Below are 9149 nucleotides of genomic sequence, written 5' to 3'. Positions count from 1 at the left end.
TCCCATGGTGTCCGGGACTATTGGATCTGCACACCTGACCATCTGAGACTGATGGAAGCCAAGTAAGTGCAACTCCACACTCAAAATTTCTGTTGCCTGGTCAGTAATCCGGCCCTGGTGGGCTCTGATTGCTGCTGCAGGCTGTTTTTATTTTTTAAACTAAATTGTCTTTTTTTTAAATAAAAATGACTTTTTTTCTCCCTCCCCCGAGATACAATCACCGTGATCGTCTCTCATAAATCAGCCTGTGAGAGCGATTCTCTTTCTTTCCCCTCTAGGGGACAGCAAAGTGACAGGGCTGTCCCTAGTACAGCGCTGCAGTAGAGCGCAGCGCTGTACAACAAAAAGAAATGTCAGTTTCTTTTCTTTTTAGTCTGCTAGCGGCAATCTCCATCACTGAAGCGGCAATGTGTGATCCCCTGCAAAACACTCCCTCAGGACTTGATGCCTTTCGGAGTTAGGCGGTCCTGGGAGAGCCACCTTGCGGCCGACAATCGTCGTTAGGCGGTCGTAAGGTGGTTATGGTGGCCACACACAATACAATAAAAAGATATGATTTTACAGCAATTCGATAAAAACATTTGATTGTACAGAAAAACAATTTTTGTAATCAAACGAGAAATCTGAATGAGTGCCCCATTTTTATTGATATAAGTGGATTGGGAGTGACTGATTTTTCTGATAAATTTTTCAAAAAGTTGAAATTGTCATTTTCTTGGCTTATAGACCCAAGCAATTTTTTCAGAGTTTTCAATCATCATAGATGTGTTGTACATTGGTCAGATTGTATTTTTTCAAATGGTAAAAGAAATATAAATAAATATATATATATATATATATATATATATATATATATATATATATATATATATATATATATATATATATATATATTTATTTGTTGTATTTATAAACCGCCAACATATTACGCAGCGCTGGACATTAGTTTAGGTTACAGACCATATTTAGGGGTGACATACAGCAATATGACAATACAGGAATACATGCAAACCAGATCACACAGCACAGTATGAGTACAAGGTAATGCTTAGTCAGTCACTGGAGGGGAGCATGGAGTTAGGCAAGTTTAGGTTCACCCAAATGCATAGCATGGGTGCACAGTAATAGAGGTGCATGATCAGGTAGGACACAAAAGGAGTGAGGACCCTGCCCAAAGGCTTACAATCTAGAGGGAGAGGTAGGGACACGAGAGGTAGGGGACCAGAGTTCAGCTGGGTTTAGAGCAATTGTGAGGGGTGGTAGGCAAGAGTGAAACGGTGAGTTTTGAGGGCCTTCTTGAAGGTGTTGAAGGAGGGGGCTGCCCTAATGGGTGGAGGTAGGGAGTTCCATAGTGTCGGAGCGGCTCTTGAGAAGTCTTGGAGGCGTGCATGGGACTGGGTGATGCGGGGGACGGTCAGGCGAAGTTCATTGGAGGAGCGGAGTGAGCGGCTTGGTGTGTATCTCTGAGTAAGATCAGAAATGTAGGTTGGACAGGTTTTGTGGATGGATTTGTAGGTCAGACACAATATCTTGAATCTGATTCTGGACTGGATAGGAAGCCAGTGGAGGGATTCACGGAGGGGAGTCGCCCTGGTGGAGCGATGGGAGGAGTGGATAATTCTGGCAGCCGCATTCATGATGGACTGCAGTGGGGCTATTCGGGTCTTAGGGAGTCCAAACAGAAGGGCATTGCAGTAGTCGAGGCGGGAAATTATGAGGGCATGGATGAGGAGTTTGGTGGTGGCAGGGGTCAGGAAAGGGCGAATCTTACAGATGTTACGAAGGTGGAAGTTGCAGGACTTTGTGAGGTTTTGGATGTGGGGAGTGAAGGAGAGTGCGGAGTCCAGGGTGACACCCAGACAGCGGGCTTGAGAGGTAGGGTGAATAGTAGTGTGGTTAACAGTGACCTGCACATCTGGGAGGTCCAGGGATGACCGGGGTGGGAAGATCATAAATTCCGTTTTGTCTAGATTTAGTTTTAGGAACCTAGCGGACATCCAGGAGGAGATGGCAGATAGGCAGGAGGAGACCTTGTCCATGGTAGTGGTGGATATGTCAGGGGTGTGGAGATAGATTTGGGTGTCATCTGCATACAGATGATAGTTAAAACCCATGGAGGTGATAACCTTGCCAATGGAGGATGTGTATAGGGAGAACAGTAGGGGGCCAAGGACCGAGCCTTGGGGGACTCCCACTGAGAGGTGGTTGGGGGTGGACGAGGACTCATTGAAGGAGGTCGTGAAGGAGCGGTTGGAGAGGTAGGATGAAAGCCAGGTCAGGGCGAGATCGTGAATGCCCATGGATTGGAGGGACTGGAGGAGTAGGGGATGATCTACTGTATCAAAAGCTGCTGAAAGGTCAAGGAGGAGGAGAATGGTGTATTTACCTTCAGCTTTAGCTAAGGCAAGGTCATTGACCACTTTGGTGAGAGCCGTTTCGGTTGAGTGGGCAGGCCGAAATCCAGATTGCAGTGGGTCTAGTAGTGAGTTGGCATTGAGGTACTGGGTCAGGCGTTTGTGAACCAGACGCTCAAGGAGTTTTGAGGCGAAGGGGAGGAGGGAGATCGGGCGGTAGTTGGAGGGTAGCGAGGGGTCGAGGGAGGGTTTCTTGAGCAGAGGCAGTACAGTGGCCTGCTTGAAGTCTGAGGGGAAGGTGCCTGTGGATAGGGAGAGGTTAAACATGGTAGTGAGGACTGGGGCCAGATCCGTGAAGTGAGGCTGAAGTAGATCAGAAGGGATAGGGTCAAGGGGGGAGGTAGTGGTATGGGAAGTCTGCAGTAGGTGGTTGACCTCCTCAGTGGTAGTAGGAGTGAAGGAGGTGAGGGGAGGATAGGGTGGAGAAGGAGTAGGTTGTGAGCAGGTGGGAGGTGAAGATTGGATATTTCCTGACGGATGGAGACTATTTTGTTGGTGAAGTGGGTGGCTAAATCTGTGGCAGAGAGGGAGGAAACAGAAGGTGGGGGGGTGGGTTTAAGCAGGGAGTTGAAGGTGCTAAAAAGACGCCGGGGATTGGAAGCTTGTGCTCCGATGAGCTTGGTAAAGTATTCCTGCTTCGCATGAGCAAGGGCAGTGTGGAACTGCTGCAGGTTAGTCTTGTACTGTAGGAAATCCTGGTTTAGTCGAGTTTTCCGCCATTTTCGTTCAGTGGCGCGTGTTTCCCTCTGGAGGTTGCGAGTATGGGTAGTGCGCCAGGGCTGGGGGTTAGGGGGTCGGTTGCGGCGGAATATTGGTGGAGCAGCTTTCTCTAGGGCTGATGAGAGAATTTGGTGATACTGAGCTGCAGCAAGATTAGTATATATATATATATATATATATATATATATATATATATATATATATATATATATATATATATATATATATATATATATATATATATATATATATATATTATGGTATGTGCGCAACAATTTCTTTCAAATATAATGAATAACCTGGTAATCAAGGTGTAATTTGCATACTGATACTCTGAAATCTGAAATGCTGTTGCTGGCTGCCTCCAGCAGAGGGCGATAGATCGCTGCTTTCACATTGGTCACCCTCTGTGTTGGAAATAGATGTGGTACGGAGGAGGAAGACTATGGGCACAAACAAGCAGCATGACATTAACACTTATGTCTCCTCCAAGTGCCGTGGCCCCCAGCTGGCACCCTTCCGTGACACTTCTGTACCAGGGCTTCTAGTGCTCCTTTTGGCAGGTTGGCACCCACTTCTCGGTTCTATGGGATATCAGAAGTAAGGATGATATTAATAGGTTTGCCAGGCCTGTTATTTAATTCCCATACTGACACCTCCAACAACACCCTCCTCCAATCCATCTCCTATTCCTATACCAGCAACACCTCCATAAATCACTTCTGCAAGTGGCCAGGCCTCTCTGGGTAATTGCAGCGTAAAGATGTTCTCTGTCCCTGAAACACACATAAGATGGCCTGTGCGTAACAATAGCTTCGTGACCCTCGTGTGGGGAGGGGCGGGGCAGGGACTAAGGGGTCCTGCTCCTGCTGTGATTTGTAGAATAGCCATGGAGGAAGGACTTAACCGGGCGTGTGGCGGTACCGGCATTTACATAGTTACATAGTTATTTGGGTTGAAAAAAGACATCCATCCATCGAGTTCAACCAGAGAACAAAGTACAACACCAGCCTGCTCCCTCACATATCCCTGTTGATCCAGAGGAAGGCGAAAAACCCTTACAAGGCATGGCCCAATTAACCCCAAAAGGGAAAAAAAATCCTTTGACTCGAGATGGCAATTAGATAAAATCCCTGGATCAACACCACTGGGCATTACCTAGAAATTGTAGCCATGCCTGTATGCAGTGTTGTAGGCTGGCTCACCTGTCACCCCACCACAAATCCTGACCTCCTCCGGTGTCCGGCATCACAGCGAGCTCTTGTACCACACCACACTGATGCATGCAGTGACGTCGCTACATACGCTGGAGTCACGTGGTACAGGCGCTCGTGGTGAGGTCGGACAGGTGAGTCTTCAACTCTGCCCACGCGCACGGGAGGAGCGATACATATGCACTTAGGGCAGTGTTCCCCAACCCTGTCCTCAAGGCCCACCAACAGTGCATGTTTTTTGGAAATGCACAGAGGTAGTTAATCAGCTCTGCTGAGACACTAATTACCCCACCTGTGAATGTTTGTGGTTTCCTGCAAAACATGTTCTGTTGGTGGGCCTTGAGGACAGGGTTGGTAAACTGTGACTTAGGGGACAGCTGCGTTAGGATGATATCTAATTGATTTTTAATGATGAAATCTATTGGAAGTTGCTGTGCAGTGTGTGATCCTCTCTGATCACAATACATCAGAGAGGGATCTATGTAATAGTCGATCTGGTGGCAGATCCACTAAGAACGTATCACCGCCTTAACTCCGCATCACTTAATCCAAAAAGAAATGGAGCCAAAGGTAAAGCTAAAAAAAAAAAAATCACCCCCCAATATTAAATAAAAAAACATTATCCAATGCCCTTTTTTGAAGGATTCACTTGTGACATTGTATGAAAATATGCACACAAAGGCGTGATTTGAAGTAAACCTTTCGTTTGCATTTGACTTAAAAAAATAAGTGTTTTTGTCAAGAACCAGTCACTCTTTATAGGAAGTGACTGTCTACATTTCTGCTGGGAGAGAGGAGCAATAAAATCATTACTTCTTCTCTCCAACAGATTCCCTCACACTCCTTCTTTCTGCATCAAAGAGCCAGGAAGCAGATCCTGGTCAAAAACAACAACTGTTACAGAGGTATTCAAAAAGACATTAATCGTGCCATGTTCCCAGAAAACACAGAGCTGCGGGGTCCTCTGATTCATCTCAGCTATACACAATTCCACATTGTGTCATCATGGGTGCAGATGTTCACGGTTCACACTACATAATACGCCAAGGTTAATATACCTTTTGAGAGGTTAATGGTTCTTATAGCTGGTCCACAGCCTGAGATATCAATTCTCTAGACAGGGAAGCTGGTAAAACAAGCATGATTGGTACCCACAGTTCCAGCACATGATGAGTCTAAAATGTTGGTTTTTATATCATATAGCGAATATCCATAGAGTTGTGGCATAATCTGAGAAAATGCCAAAACTCTCTCCCTGAGGCAAGGGGCTGGCCTCAGCCTGAGGTCAGGTGGCTAAGGGCGGGGGGTCATCCAGAGCCGGGACAAGGTCCTCCGGCACCCAAGGCTGAGACACCAAAGTGCGCCCCTCCATCCCTGCCACCTCAGCCGTCACACACTGATTGCTGTTAGACTAAGAGGCGCCACAGGGCCCACAACCTCCCCAACACCTTAATATCTAGTTATCTGGCATGCAGTCATTGCCATGTATCCCCTTTTCTTATTTCTTTCTGCTTCAAACACAATTAGGAATGACAGCTGAATGAATTCTGCGCCCCCTCCTACACTGCGCCCTGAGGCTGGAGCCTCTCCAGCCTATGCCTCGGCCCGGCCCTGGGGTCATCTCTCCTTACAAGATCCAACCCCTAGCAAATAGAGGGTAAAATATGTGGACACAAAGACTGTCATGGAGTCCCTGCATGCCTATCCATATACTATCCAGGATCTAGGCTTTTTATCTATGGAATATTAGATCTTCTGTTTTGGACTTATTATTCAACAGGACCCGGTAATTTTACTCTTCGCATTCGCATTATATCCAGTTATTTTCACTTTTATTCGCTTTATTTTACTATATCAAATCTGTTCATTTGGTAGATACTTTTTTTTTTTTTAACATTTTCTGTATTCAATTTTATGCATGTTTTTTTTATATAAAATAAACAATTACAATGTGTTTGTCTCACTGCTTGTTCTGAATATTTCTGTCCTGCTTTTCTGAAGAGAACGTTACCATAACTGTTTTATTGATATGGTTATCTCAAGAGACTAGGGATGTTCACAGATATGCAAATTGTTCTGAGTTGATGCAAATTTTTATGCAAATATAAGCAACATTTGCATAAAAATTTGCATAATTTTGGAACAATTATTTTATTGATCATCCCTACTAGAAAGGTTGTTGAAATAGCCCTTTTCCTTATAGGACTAGCTAGAGTTAGATTTGATTATTCACACGCTAATGCGAATTGGTGGCAGCTTACCAGATCTCTATAGAAGATTGCACAGATTGTATGTACAATCAAAATTGTATTGTGTGTGGACTCACCAACCGATTCAAAAGGTAACTTTGCCTGCAGTGCTGAATGCCTTCAGGATTCCCTCAGGGTCTGAGGCTGAATGGTAAATTGCGGAAAAGAGGACAGGAATTGTGCGATGATGTCACACCCCCATTTAAAAAAAAGAAAATATTAACTACTTTGTCCTCCTTGACGCAGTTCTACGTCAAGGAGGCCATGTGCGCGATCGGCTGCGGATCGGTAGCCCAGGAATCAATGAATTGGGCCATGGTGCCCGATCACTGATTCCTCTCCCCCGCAGAAAAAGCAACAGCTTCTCTCGGAAGTTTCGCTTTTTCTGCCTCCTATGTCCCTCTAAGCGTACATTGTACGCTTAGAGTGACGTCATGTAAACAAACTCTTGTGGCCAAAAAGTAACACTACATCTAAATGTAAAAAAAAAAAAAAAAATACACATATATTTACCCCAAACAAATACTATTTACATCCCACCCTCCCAAAAATACCCACATAAAATGTTTAATAATAATTACAATAATAAAAAAAAAAACAAAAAAAAAAAACACAAATATTTACCTAAGCATCTAAACTTTTTAAAGATCTATTTAAAGATAGATGAAATATTTCTCTCTCTCTCTCTCTATATATATGTAAATAGTGATGGATGCAAAACGGAAAAATTGCTCTTTTATTTCCAAATAAAATATTGCCACCATACATTGTGATAGGGACATAATTTAAATGGTGTAATAACCGGGACAAATGGGCAAATACAATACGTGGGTTTTAATTATGGAGGCATGTATTATTTTAAAACTATAATGGACGAAAACTGAGAAATAATGAATTTTTTCAGTTTTTTTCTTATTCTTACTGTTAAAATGCATTTACAGTAAGGTAGCTCTTAGTAAAATGTACCACCCAAAGAAAGCCTAATTAGTGGCGGAAAAAACAAGATATAGATCAGTTCATTGTGATAAGTAGTGATAAAGTTATAGGCTAATGAATGGGAGGTGAACATTGCTCGGATGCATAAAGTGAAAACGACCGAGGGCTTAAGTGGTTAAAGAACGGCGTCATTTCCTCCTTACTACGTTTCCCTTTGCAAATCCGAGCTTGTTGTTTGCATCCTCTCATATCTCCTGTCCTATAACTAGGAAATTGCTGCTTAAAATACCCCAGCAGCAGCACGTCTGTGCAATGCATTTGGTATGTGGCTCTTGTGATTACAAAACACATGATTCATTTTGCCAGGAAAAAAAAAGCCCTTCTGAATATATGTAATGCCTACAGTAATGACATTACCCAGCAAAGGATTAAACTATTTGTATTTTACATTGTCCAGAAGCTCTATAAATAGCCCTCTATATTATTACCAAGCTTAAAACAATAACTAATGGGTGTTCCACACCATCATGAATGCAAAGTGCAAACAGAGAGGATTATGGGAGTTTATACACTAGATTAACACTATCTAAATATTTGCACGAATAGCCTGTATGTCTTCTAGGGGTTTGGAAGAGAGTCTCCTTCAGGCAATATGCTGCTGAAAGATGTTTGTGAACAGTTTTACCTGCCAAAATAGAATTGTATCCGCGTCAAGCTAGTCTTGTGCAGGCACGTGCACAGGGGGGTGCTCTGGGTGCTCAAGCACCCCCCTGTGACCAATTACCTTAGGCCCCTTCTCTCTATTGGCAGTCCATATAAATTAGTAATTTTCAGGCCGCCCATTCCTGTCCCTCATTAGTACACATGCACCCTTTGAAAATGTTCACATTTGAGCTAAGTGCCAGCCCCTCTTCTTTAGCAAGCAAGGAATTATGGATCTAGATTGGTACCGCACGGAAGCCCAGCCTTCCCCTTCTCCTCGTTTACAGTCCTGGATTTGTTGCACCGCGAGCTCTCTCTGAAACTATATAGCTCCTCCCTCCACACAGGAATTTCCCTCTGCAGGTGCATAGCATCTAGCCTGGGTGTCCTCAATTATACGCTTGTGGAGGAAATCCGCCGCGTCAGCGCACGTCTGGTGCGCTGACCACGGAGACGATTCCGCAATCGTTACAGAATGACCAGCCAAACCAAAATTCCCAGGGCAGAGGGAACCTTTGATTTGCTTCAGATGTCATTGCCTGAGACAAAAGCGTACGTGGATCCTATTATAGGTAGGATCGCACACTATATTAAGGCAGTTAAAAAATCTGTTCTCGTTCCTGATCCCCACCCATATGGAGATTATCTAGACACCGGGTTGTTTGAACCACCATTCGCCTCATGGGAAATCGGGGCCTTGGTGGAAGAACTTGATTTTGATTGGAAAACCTTTTGCGATTTTTATATCGCAAAAAGCGCGGATGTCCTGAACGATTGTCTTGACTCTATGTACCTTTTGATTGATTCTGATGAATGTGATGAGTGTGTTGTGGATCTGGTGATGTTTGTATGGCAGACGATTTTGAATGAATTACACACACACCAATCAATTGATCCCAATAAAGAGGTAAAAA

The sequence above is a fragment of the Hyperolius riggenbachi genome, chromosome 3, assembly GCF_040937935.1.
Source record: "Hyperolius riggenbachi isolate aHypRig1 chromosome 3, aHypRig1.pri, whole genome shotgun sequence".
Classification (NCBI taxonomy): Eukaryota; Metazoa; Chordata; class Amphibia; order Anura; family Hyperoliidae; genus Hyperolius; species Hyperolius riggenbachi.
This window is presented reverse-complemented; position numbering follows the sequence as displayed.